A 13,862-nucleotide genomic window follows, 5' to 3' on the forward strand; every position below is an offset into this window, starting at 1 on the left:
GTAAAGATTATGCCTGCAATGCGGGAGACCTGGGTTCAATCCCTGGGTTGGGAAGACCCCCTGGAGGAGGGCATGGGAACACACCTCAGTATTCTTGCCTGGAGAATCCCATGGACCGAGGAGCCTAGCAGGCTAAGTCCATGGGGTTGCAAAGAGTCAGACACCGCTGAGCAACTAAGCAGAGCCAGTGCAGGAGATTCAGGAGACATGGGTTTGATCCCTGGGTCGGGAAAATTCCCTGGAGGAAGTCTTCAGTATTCTTCAGTATTCTTGCCTGGAGAATTCCATGGACAGAGGAGCCTAGCAGGCTACAGTCCTTAGGACTGCAGAGTCAGGCATGACTAAAATGACTTAGCACGCAGGCACAAAGAATTTGATAGTTCTAGGAAAGATCCGTCCTGAACACCAGATTTGCATTGACAACTGCCACAAAATATCTAATGGGCATTTCTTTTTTTTTTTTTTTTGGCATTTCAAACTTAATGTGAAAGTTAGTCTTATGTCAGTCTGGCTAGCACTATGAAAGTGAAAATGAACGTTGCTCAGTCATGTCTGGCTCTTTGCCACCTCATAAACTGGTCCATGGAATTCTCCAGGCAAGAATATTGGAGTGGGTACCTTTCCCTTCTCCAGGGGATCTTCCCAAACCAGGGATTGAACCCAGGTCTCCTACATTGCGGGCAGATTCTTCCCTGAGCTATCAGGGAAGCCCGGTACTATAATACTTAATTATTCACTAATAGATGTTTCTGTGAAGGTGTTTTGTAGGTGTGATTAACATCCACAATCAGTTGACTTCAAGTAATGATTATCTTGATAATGTGGATGGGCCTCACCCAGTCAGGCGAAAGTGTTGCCTTTGGAGCCACACTGAGGTTTCTCTGGGAAGAAATTCTGTATCTGGACTTCAGCATGGTGGGGGTATGTAAAATGAATAAACAGCAAGGACATACTGGATATCACAGGGAACTATATTCGATACCCTATAATGAAATACAAAGTAATGCCCTATGATGAAAAAGAATCTGAAAAAGTATATTTATATATATAGCTGAATCATTTTGCTGTACTCCTGAAACAACACACCATTGTCAATTAACTACATTTCATTTTTTTAAAGGGTAAAAATAATAAATAAAGACTGCAGCATCAACACCAGTGTTCATAGCAGCACTATTTATAATAATCAAGACATGAATACAACCTAAATGTCCATCAACAGATAATGGCTAAAGAAGATGGGGTATACAAACAATAAATGCTGGAGAAGAGGTAGAGGAAAGGGAACCCTATTGCACTGTTGGTGGGAATGTAAACTGATACAGCCACTATGATGAACAGTATGGAGATTCCTTTAAAAACTAGAAATAAAACTACCATATGACCCAGCAATCCCACTTTACTGGGCATAAACCCTAAGAAAACCACAATTCAAAAACCATGTACTCCAAAGTTCATTGAAGCATCACTTACAGTATCCAGGACATGGAAGCAATCTAGATGTTCATCAACAGATGAATTGATAAAGAAAATGTGGTTGGTGTGTGTGTGTGTGTGTATAAAATAGAAGAGAATATTACTCAGCCATAGAAAGGAACAAATTTGAGTCAGTTATAGTGAGGTGGACGAACCTAGAGCCTGTTGGACAGAGTGAAGTAAGTCAGAGAGGGAAAAACAAATATTGTATATTAACACATATGTATGGAATCTAGAAAAATAGGACTGATGAATGTATGTTCAGGGAAGGAATGGAGATGCAGACATAGAGAACGGACCTGTGGACACAGTGGGGGAAGGAGAGGGAAGGGAAAATTGAGAAAGTAGCATTCACACACACACACACACACACACACACACACACATACACTGTCATGTATAAAATAGATAACTAGTAGGAAGCAGTTATATAACACAGGAAGCCCAACCTGGCACTCTGTGATGATCTAGAGGGGTGGAATGGGATGGGGAGGGAGGGAGGTTCATGAGGGAGGGGATACATACATACTTATGACTGATTCGCATTGTTGTATAACAGGAATGAATGCAACATTGTAAAGCAATTATCCTCCTATTATTAACTAAAAAAAAGAGTAATAAAAAATATGCCAGAAAATTTGGAAAACTCAGCAGTGACCACAGGACTGAAAAAGGTCAGTTTTCATTCCAATCCCAAGGAAAGGCAATGCCAAAGAATGTTGAAACTACTGCACAATTGCGCTCATCTCACACACTAGCAAAGTAATGCTCAAAATTCTCCAAGCCAGGCTTCAATAGTATGTGAACCGTGAACTTCCAGATGTTCAAGCTGGATTTAGAAAAGGCAGAGGAACCAGAGATCAAATTGCAAATATCCGCTGGATCATAAAAAAAGCAAAAGAATTCCAGGAAAGCATCTACTTCTGTTTTATTGACTATGCCAAAGCCTTTGACTGTGTTGATCACAACAAACTGTGGAAAATTCTTTAAGAGGTGGGAATACCAGACCACCTGACCTGCCTCCTGAGAAATCTGTATGCAGGTCAAGAAGCAACAGTTAGAATTGGACATTGAACAACAGACCGGTTCCAAATCAGGAAAAGAGTACGTCAAGGCTATATACTGCTGCCCTGTTTATTTAACTTATATGCAGAGTACACCATGCGAAATGCTGGGTTGGATGAAGCACAAGCTGGAATCAAGATTGCCAGGAGAAATATCAATAACCTCAGATATGCAGATGACACCACCCTTATAGCAGAAAGTGAAGAAGAACTAAAGAGCCTCTTGATGAAAGTGAAAGAAAAGAGTGAAAAAGCTGGCTATGAAACTCAACATTCAAAAAACTAAGATCATGGCCTCCAGTCCCATCACTTCATAGCAAATAAATAGGGAAACAATGGAAATAGTGACAAATTTTATTTTCTTGAGCTCCAAAATCACTGCAGATGGTGACATGAATTAAAAGACATTTGCTCCTTGGAAGAAAAGCTATGAACAACCTAGACAGCATATTAAAAAGCAGAGACATTACTTTGCCAATAAAGGTCCATCTAGTCAAAGCTATGGTTTTTCCAGTAGTCATGTATGGATGTGAGAGTTGGACCATAAAGAAGCTGAGCACTGAAGAATTGATGCTTTTGAACTGTGGTGTTGGAGAAGACTCTTGAGAGTCCCTTGGACTGCAAGGAGATCAAACCAGTCAATCATAAAGGAAATCAGCCCTGAATATTCATTGGAAGAGCTGATGCTGAATCTGAAACTCCAATACTTTGGCCACCTGATGAGAAGACCTAACTCACTGGAAAATTCCCTGATGCTGGAAAGATTGAAGGCAGGAGGAGACAGGGACGACGAAGGCAGGAAGAGAAGAGGCTGAGATGGTTGGATGGCATCACCGACTCGATGGACATGAGTTTGAGCAAGCTCCAGGGGTTGGTGATGGACAGGGAAGCCTGGCATGCTGCAGTCCACGGGGTCGCAAAGAGTCAGACACGACTGAGTGACTGAATTGAACTGAATAAAAAAAGCAACATGATGGAACAATCTAGTCATGAGATTAAGGGTATAGAAGTATGATGTAAATTCTCAAAGGCTATATAAGGGAGGACTGTATTCCAATCTTAATTTTTAAAAAAAGAGATGTGGTACATATATACAATGGAATATTACTCAGCCATGATAAAGTATGTATATATAAATTATGGAATTATTTATATTATTTTAAAATACAGATTATTATTATTAAATATGGGATAGTTAATTACATATATATTAATATGTCAAAACTGGAACTCTTGTTCTTCCCTGAAATCTGACCCACCTGCTGTCTTCATCTCAGTTCATTGGCAAATTCATCCTTCCATTCACCCAGACCAAAAATCCTGGAGCCATCCTTTTTAAAAAAATTTTATTTTACTTATTTAAAAATTTTTAAATAAATTCTTAACCAGTTTTTTTTGAAGTAGAGTTAATTTATAATATTGTCTTAGTTTCAGGTGTACAGAAAAGTGATTCAGAAATACATATATATATACGTATATTCTTTTTCAAATTATTTTCTATTATAGGTTGTTACAAGATATTGAATATAGTTCCTAGAGCCATCCTTAACTGTTCTTTTTTTCTCATATCTCATGCATGATCCATCATCAAATACCATTGGCTTTATCTTAAAAATATATCTAAACCTGTGGCCTGGGAGGAAATATTTGCAAATTATGCAGCCCACAAGGGCTTCATTTCCAAAGTATACAAACAGCTCATACAACTCAATATATAAAAAAATAAATAAATAAATAACTCAACCAAAAAGGGGGTAGAATGCTTAAATAAATATTTCTCCAAAGAAGACATACAAATGGCCAACAGGCACATGAAAAGATGCTCAACATCACTAATTACTAGAGAAATGCAAATCAAAACTACAATAGGTACCACCTCATACTACTCAGAATGGCCATCATTAAAAAAGTCCACATATAACAAATGCTGGAGAGGATCTGGAGAAAAGGAGCCCAGCTACACTGCTGGTGGGACTGTAAATTGGTGCAGTCACTATGGGAAACAGTACGGAGGTTCCTCAAAAAACTAAAAATAAAGTTGCCATCAGTTCAATTCAGTCGCTCAGTCGTGTCCGACTCTTTGTGACCCCATGAATCGCAGAATGCCAGGCCTCCCTGTCCATCACCAACTCCCGGAGTTTACTCAAACTCATGTCCATCGAGTCGGTGATGCCATCCAGCCATCTCATCCTCTGTCATCCCCTTCTCCTCCTGCCCCCAATCCCTCCCAGCATCAGGGTCTTTTCCAATGAGTCAACTCTTCGCATGAGGTGGCCAAAGTACTGGAGTTTCAGCTTCAGCATCAGTCCTTCCAATGAACACTCAGGATTGATCTCCTTTAGGATGGACTGGTTGGATCTCCTTGCAGTCCAAGCGACTCTCAAGAGTCTTCTCCAACACTGCAGTTCAAAAGCATCAGTTTTTCTGTGCTCAGCTTTCTTCACAGTCCAACTCTCACATCCGTACATGACCACTGGACAAACCATAGCCTTGACTAGATGGACCTTTGTTGGCAAAATAATGTCTCTGCTTTTAAATATGCTGTCTAGGTTGGTCGTAACTTTCCTTCCAAGGAGTAAGCGTCTTTTAATTTCATGGCTGCAATCACCATGTGCAGTGATTTTGGAGCCCCCCAAAATAAAGTCTGACACTGTTTCCACCATTTCCCCATCTATTTCCCATGAAGTGGTGGGGCCAGATGCCATGATCTTAGTTTTCTGAATGTTGAGCTTTAAACCAAGTTTTCCACTCTCCTCTTTCACTTTCATCAAGAGGCTGGTTAGTTCCTCTTCACTTTCTGCCATAAGGGTGGTGTCATCTGCATATCTGAGGTTATTGATATTTCTCCCAGCAATCTTGATTCCAGCTTGTGCTTCTTCCAGCCCAGCGTTTCTCATGCTGTAGGATCCTGCAATTCCACTTCTGGGCATACATCCAGAGCAAACTATAATTCAAAAAGATACATGCACCCTCAATGTTCATTGCACTGCTTATAATTAGCCAACCTAAATGCCCATCAACAAATGAATGGTAAAAGAAGATGTGGTACATATATGCAATGGAATACTACTCAGGCATAAAAAATAATGTCATTTGCAGCCCCATGGATGCAACTAGAGATTATCACACTGAGTGAGGAAAGGCAGACAGAGAAAGACAAATATCACATAATATCACAAATATGGAATGTAAACTATATTTCAAATGAATTTATCTACAGAACAGAAACAGACTCACGATGTAGAAGACAGACTTGCAGTTTGACAAGGTGGGGTGGGGGAGGGGTGGATTGAGAGTTTGGGATTAGTAGATCAGATTATCATACACAGGACAGATAAACAACAAGATCCTACTGTATAGCATAGGTAACATAGAATATATATTCAATACCCTATGATAAACCATAATGGAAAAGGATGTGAAAAAGAATGTATATGTGCGTGCTCAGTCAAGTCTGATCTGTGACCCCATGGACTGTAGCCCACCACTCTCCTCCGTCCATGGGATTTTCCAGGCAAGAATACTGAAGTGTGTTGACATTTCCTCTTCCAGGGGATCTTCCCGACCTAGAGATCAAACTCCTGCATTGGCAGGCAGATTCTTTACCACTGAGCCACCTCAGTAACCCATGTATATGTATATGTATATGTATATGGATGTATCTGAATCACTTTGCTGTACAGTAGAAATTAACACAACCTTGTCAATCAACTATACTTCAGTAAAATAAAATTTTTAAACATCCAGAGCTTGAGTACTTCCCACCACCTCAATACTACCACCCTAATCTCAGCCACTATCTTCTCTCACCTGGATTATTCCAGGAGCTTCATCACTGGTTTCTTTGCTCCCACCCTTGCTTCTGCTATGTACTAACCACAATAAAGCAGCCAGAGTGATACTTAAACTTTAAGTCAGATCATGTCCCTCATCTGTTCATAATCCTTCAATGACTCCCAAATTTATTCCAGGTAAAGGTCAAAGTCTTTACAATGACCGACAGGGTCCCATAATCTTCCCCCATGCACAGACAGCATCTTTCTCATTTCACCTATTAGTCTCATTCCTGCCTCAGGGCCTTTGCATTGGCTGTCTTTCTTCAGGCATTCACATAGCTTCTACTTTCACTTACTTAATTGTTTTATCATTCAAACACTGTCTTATAAATGAGACCTACTCTGAATTTCCAATTTAAACTTGTAAACACTCCTCCCACTCTCAACCTTCCTTGTCCAATTCAAGTTTTTGTCCCTCCATAGCACAGCACCATTTAAAGTAACCTATCTGAAGTTCCCTGGTGGCCTAGTGGTTAGGATTCTGGGCTTTCACTGCCGTAGCCCAGCTGGGGAAGATCCTGCAAGTTGCATAGTCAAAAAGTTGCTTGTATAGTACTCTACTTTATTTATCTCTCTTCTGCACTAGAATGTAGACTCTGTGATGGCAAGAACTGTGTCTGTTTTGTTCATTGACTTGCCCACAGTATGTAACAGTGCCTGTGACACAGTAGGTGCTCAGTGAATATTTTTTAATTAATTATTTTTTTTAATTAGAGACTAATTAGTTTACAATATTGTAGTGGTTCTTGCCAAATATCAACATGAATCAGCCACGGGCGCACTTGTGTCCCCCATCCAGAACCCCGCTCCCACCTCCCTCCCCATCCCATCCCCCAGGGTCATCCCAGTGGACCAGCCCTGAGCACCCTGTCTCATGCATTGAACCTGGAATGGCGATCCACTTCACATATGATAATATACACGTTTCAATGCTACCCTCTCAAATCATCCCACCCTCGCCTTCTTCCACAGAGTCCAAAAGACTATTCTTTACGTCTGTGTCTCTTTTGCTATCTCGCATATAGGGTCATCTTCACCATCTTTCTAAATTCCATATATATGTGTTAGAATACTGCATTGGTGTTTTTCTTTCTGACTTACTTCACTCTGTATAATAGGCTCCGGTTTCATCCACCTCATTAGAACTGATGCAAATGCATTCTTTTTTTAATTTTATTTTTATTTATTTAAATTATTTATTTATATTACTTTACAACATTGTATTGGTTTTGCCATACATTGACTTGAATCGGCCATGGGTGTACATGTGTTCCCCATCCTGAACCCCCCCTTCCAACTCCCTCCCCATCCAATCCCTCTGGGTCATCCCAGTGCACCAGCCCTGAGCATCCTGTATCACAAATGCATTCTCTTTAGTGGCTGAGTAATATTCCATTGTGTATATGTACCACAGCTTTCTTATCCATTCATCTGCCCATGGACATCTATGTTGGTTCCATGTCCTGGCTATTGTAAACAGTGCTGCAATGAACATTGGGGTGCATGTGTCTCTTTCAATTCTGGTTTCCTCGGTGTGTATGCCCAGCAGTGGGGTTGCTGGGTCATATGGCAGTTCTATTTCCAGTTTTTTAAGGAATCTCCACACTGTTCTCCATAGTGGCTATGCTAGTTTGCATTCCCACCAACAGTGTAAGAGAGTTCCTTTTTCTCCACACCCTCTCCAGCATTTATTGTTTGTAGACTTTTTGATAGCAGCCATTCTGATTGGTGTGCGATGTTACCTCATTGTGGTTTTGATTTGCATTTCTCTGATAGTGAGTGATGTTGAGCATCTTTTCATGTGTTTGTTAGCCATCTGTATGTCTTCTTTGGATAAATGTCTGTTTGGTTCTTTGGCCCATTTCTTGATTGGGTCATTTATTTTTCTGGAATTGGTTGCTCAGTAAATATTTGTTAAACAAAGGAATGGATTTCAGCACTGAGAGAGTGCTTACCATATGCCAGGTACACAGAAACGCAATGAAGAAACAGCACTGTATGAAAATGGTTATACGGAGGTAAGCATCGGTCACTAACTCTGCATGGGACAATCCACAGAGGGATGCTGTTCTAGGTGGGAGCCAAAGCATGCCCAAAGGAACCTGACTGTTGGGCCCTCTAGGCAGAATGTCTTTTCATCTCTGTGTCATCAAGGCCTGGAGTAGTGCTAGGCACTCAAAAAAGCTTTTCACAAAGCTGTGTAGAGAAGCTCACGATCTACACGCAGTGTCTAGGTGTGGATGGGGGAGCTGCAGACAAGCCATGTCATACCAAGGGGTTTTCATCTTTCTAAATCTGGATTTAATGAAAAACCACTTAGAATTTTAGGCAGGTTTTATTTTTTCCTTCCTCCCTTTTCTTTCTTTCTTCCTCCCACTCTTCCTTCCTTCCTCTCTTTCCTTCTCTCTTAAGCGCCAATTTGACTGGAGAGTGGAATGCAGGATGGGAGTAGGAGAAGGTGGCAGAGACTGGTCAGGGATCAGCTCTGGCTGTCATAGTAAGGGGTCTGGGCCAGTGGGAATGGAGAGGTGCTGAGGAATTCCAAGGAGAGGGAGGAGGAAGAGGGGATGAGATTGGTGGTATACTAAATGTGGAGGACATAAGAGAAAAGAGGTCTCAGGCTTCTGCATTGCAGTGTGGTAAACCAGCATGGGGAACAAAGGAGGGGAAGCAGGTTTAAAAGGGTTGATAAATTCAGTTGTGGACACATTGCATTAGAGATGTCCGTGGTGTATCCGGGTGGTGGTTGGGGTGAAGGGTACAGAAAGCCTGAGCTCGCAATACTCTGTGCCGCATCCCCAGTTCTCCCCCACCCCACCCTGAGCTCTCATTGTTTCCATCTATCCCTTTTGCTGGATTGTAAGCCCTTTGAGGGTAAGAAGCAGGTCTGACTCATGTTTCTCCCCAGATGTTGAGGTCAGATTCTTTTTTTTTTATTTTAAGTGAAAAGAAACAAATTTTGGTTGTAATACCTGGCATGTGGGATCTTAGTTCCCCTGATCAAGAATCAAATCCACACCCCCTATAATGGAAGCCCAGAGTTCTAACCACTGGACCATCAGGGAAGTCCATGGGCCTGATTCTGAACTACAGAAAGTACTGAGTGCTCGTTTGCTGAATGAATGAATGTGCATCCTTGGTTGAGAAGTGAGAGTGGAAGCAATAGGCCTGGAAGATATCCACAGGGACTTTTCAAGGGAAACAAAAAAAGAGAAGAGCTTGGTGGACGCTGAAAAGCATGGCCAGAGAGGTAGGAAGGCAAGCAAAAGCATTGCAGCCAGGGACCAAAGAGTAGGTATTACAAGAAGGAACTGTCACTGATGTCAAAGACTGCAGAGAGATCAGGTAGGATGAGACTGACCAAGGTTTTGCTGCCATAAATGGTAAGCATTTTCCAAGTGCCTCCCCTCACGAGAGCATCGTGCCTCACACTGTAGGCTGTGGAGATGGGATGCAGATATACCTGTCCTCAGGGTGTTGAGAGTCAGCAGAAGTAACTACATGTGCCATCCTATTCTGTGTTTTATATTCTTTATGGAAACTTTTATATTTAGAAGTAGCCAGCTGGATTCAGTTTAGATGATCCCAGTTCTATTGGCAACATCCAAAGACAGCATCGTAGTCAGGAGCCAGTGGAACACATGCCTTCTTTTCTTCCACAGGGCTGATCAGAGTGTTGACCTTGGCCATAGAGCTTTTCCACAGTCTGTTTACTCTGGTGCTTGTTGGTCTTGACATCCACAGTGAACCCCAGAGTGGTGTCTTCTTCCTGGCTGATGCAGCGGTGACAGGGAACTTGTTGATAACATAGTGGTCAAACTTGTTTCTCCAAGGATACATGGGCCTCCTCCTGAGCCGCAGTATTCTGGGTGGTGGAGTAGTAGGTAACGTCGGACTGTCTTTTTTTGGTAGCTCCGAATGCCTTTCAACACTGCGTTCTTGGCCTACGAAGACTTTGCTCTGGCTTCGACTTTCAGAGGGGCAGGGGCCTCCTTCTTCACCTTCAGCGCCATCTTTGTGAAAAACGGTATTTTACATTCTTATGGTTGGGTCTAAGTACCTCTGAACAATACAGACAGTGAATGCTGGGGAAATCTTAGGGAAAAACTAATCAGCCAGAACTAGAGCAGACTAGGAAGAGAAGGAGGAGATAGCCTCTAAATTGTGCCTGAGAGGGAGATGCGGAAAGAGTATCCAGAGTGATGTTGGCAGGAGGTAGAGGAGGGAAAGAGAAAACATGGGGCTCCAGGAGCCCCTGGGTCACCTGGATAAAGATGTCCAGCAGTCTTATCCTTCTCCTGGCCAAAGCACAGGAGAAGGCTAGGCTCTGGAGCTGTATATTTGACAGAGAGGGATCCATAACACTTAAAGCAGGAAGTTTCCTGTGTATCCGTTCCCTCTGAGAAGTGAAGAAATTGAGGTGCAGACAGGAAGGACTGTCCAAGTCTATTGTCAGCAGATCACAGGCAGGAGCTCAGTCCTGGCCCTGTGCCCTTTCCACTGGCCCACAGCCCTTGACCTAGAGGTCATGCAGGAGCCATAAGGAGACAGTCTGGAAAGGATGCTCAGAACAGTGAAAGCCAGGCCTCGGGACAAAAGTGTCCTGGGTAATGAGAGAAGGAAAGGAGCCAACAAGGGAGAAGAAACAAAGTGGGAAACCAAACACCTCCAATAAAGGATCCGTAGCAGACAGGATCTTGTGATATCTGCACACCCATGATCCAAGCCAGGCTTCAGCAATACGTGAACCGTGAACTTCCAGATGTTCAAGCTGGTTTTAGAAAAGGCAGAGGAACCAGAGATCAAATTGCCAACATCTGCTGGATCATTGAAAAAGCAAGAGAGTTCCAGAAAAACATCTATTTCTGCTTTATTGACTCTCCCAAAGCCTTTGACCGTGTGGATCACAATAAACTATGGAAAATGCTAAAAGAAATGGGAATACCAGACCACCTGCCCTGCCTCTTAAGAAGCCTGTATGCAGGTCAGGAAGCAACAGTTAGAACTGGACATGGAACAACAGACTGGTTCCAAACAGGAAAAGGAGTACGTCAAGACTGTATATTGTCACCCTGCTTATTTAACTTATATGCAGAGTACATCATGAGAAATGCTGGGCTGGAGGAAGCACAAGATGGAATCAAGATTGCTGGGAGAAATATCAATAACTTCGGATATGCAGATATCACCACCCTTATGGCAGAAAGTGAAGAACTAAAGAGCCTCTTGATCAAAGTAAAAGAGGAGAGTGAAAAATTTGGCTTAAAGCTCAACATTCAGAAAACTAAGATCATGGCATCTGGTCCCATCACTTCATGGGAAATAGATGGGGAAACAGTGGAAACAGTGGCTGACTTTACTTTTCTGGGCTACAAAATCACTGCAGATGGTGATTACAGCCATGGAATTAAAAGACGCTTGCTCCTTGGAAGGAAAGTTATAACTAACCTAGATAGCATATTAAAAAGCAGAGACATTACTTTGCCAGCAAAGGTCCGTCTAGTCAAGGCTATGATTTTTCCAGTGGTCATGTATGGATGTGAGAGTTGGACTATAAAGAAGGCTGAGCGCTGAAGAATTGATGCTTTTGAACTGTGGTGTTGGAGAAGACTCTTGAGAGTCCCTTGGACTGCAAGGAGATTCACCCAGTCCATCCTAAAGGAGATCAGTCCTGGGTGTTCATTGGAGGGACTGATGTTGAAGCTGAAACTCCAATACTTTGGCCACCTGATGAGAAGAGCTGACTCATTTGAAAAGACTCTGATGCTGGGAAAGATTGAGGACAGGAGGAGAAGAAGATGATAGAGGATGAGATGGTTGGATGGCATCACCAACTCAATGGACATGGGTTTGGGTGGACTCCAGGAGTTAGTGATGGAGAGGGAGGCCTGGCGTGCTGTGGTTCATGGGGTCACAAAGAGTCGGACACAACTGAGCGACTGAACTGTACTGAACTGAACTGATGCTGATTGTGGCATTATTCTCAATAGTGAAGAAGTGAAGACTACCCAAGTGTCCATCAACAGATAAGCAAACAAATTGCGGTCTATACATACAATGGAATATTAATCAGCCTCAAAAAAGGAAGAAAATCCTGTCATATGCAACAAAATGGATGAACCTGGAGGCCAGTATGGTGAGTGAAATAAGCCAGTGACACAAGATCAAAGACGAGACACCTAAAATAGTCAGACTCATAGACAGACAACACAACGGTGGTTGCGAGGGGTCGAGAGGAGGAGGAAATGTTCAATGAGTATCAGCTTTTAGCTTCACGAGATGAAAAAGTTCTAGAGACCTGTTATACAACGATGGGAACATAGTTCACACACTGAACTGTATGCTTAAACTGTATGGTTTGTTGCTGTTTAGTTGCTAAGTCATGTCTGATTCTGCAACCCCATGGATTGTAGCCCGCCAGGCTCCTCTGTCCATGGGATCCTCCAGGCAAGAATACTGGAGTGGGTTGCCATTTCCTTCTCCAGGGGATGGAACCCGCATCCCTGCATTGTAAGCAAATTCTTTACCACGGAGCCACCAGGGAAACCAAAACTGTATGGTTAAGGGGGTAAATTTTATATTACCATGTTCTTTTTACCACAACTGAAAATTTTTAAAACATCTTCTAAAGAAAAAGCCATTGTAGAAGAGAGTTATGAGGAATCTAAAAAAGTGTGGATATATATTTATGTATAACTGACTCACTTTGCTTACAGCACAAACTAACACAGCATTGTAAACCAACTATACCCCAATACACATTTTAAAAGAGTGAGCGAGCTGTGAGAAGAATATCATGGCCAAGGTGTGAAGACTACATAGAGATCAACGCCAGTGAGAGGCTTATGAAAAATCGTGAAGAGTCATCTAAGCAGAGGTGGGGGGGCGGGGGGAGCCAGACTGCAGGGGATTAAAGAGGGTGAGGGTGATGCTGGGGCTGCTGGGGGGACAGCCAGAATGAAGCCTACCTGGTGTTCAGTAGTTAACAGGACAGAGTTAGTGAGGGTGGAGGGGGTAGACTGAAAGTGTGGAGTTGTGGGAAGAATCATTGCTTTTTTTCCCTTTGGTACAGAGAACACCTAGCACACTTGTGGGAGGAAGAAGGGAGATTAACACTGAGGAAGCAATAAAGTGGGGAAGGCAGTGGAGGGCATCTTGGCCTGGCCAGTGGAAGGGGCAAAGCACCCGTTAGCCTTGGATGGAAAAGGGACAAACGTTGTGACAGGATGGAGAGTGGGAGGGTGATAAGGGGGTGTGCACAAAGCATTTGTCAGATATTAGGAAGGATGTGGCCAGGATGGGGGTGGCTGCACGGTCTTTCTATAAATTCAGCCCTCCAAGGGTTGAAACCAACTGCTGCCTTGGGGAAGGGGGCCTGAGTAGGAGTCTCGAGCAGCGTGGGACAGCCGAGGACAGCAGCTGTGGGGCTGCGGCACGGAATCCGTGATGGATGAGGTGTTGCCTGGCCAGCAGACACAGACGTGAG

Source organism: Dama dama, chromosome 20, assembly GCF_033118175.1.
Source record: "Dama dama isolate Ldn47 chromosome 20, ASM3311817v1, whole genome shotgun sequence".
In the NCBI taxonomy this organism is placed as follows: Eukaryota; Metazoa; Chordata; class Mammalia; order Artiodactyla; family Cervidae; genus Dama; species Dama dama.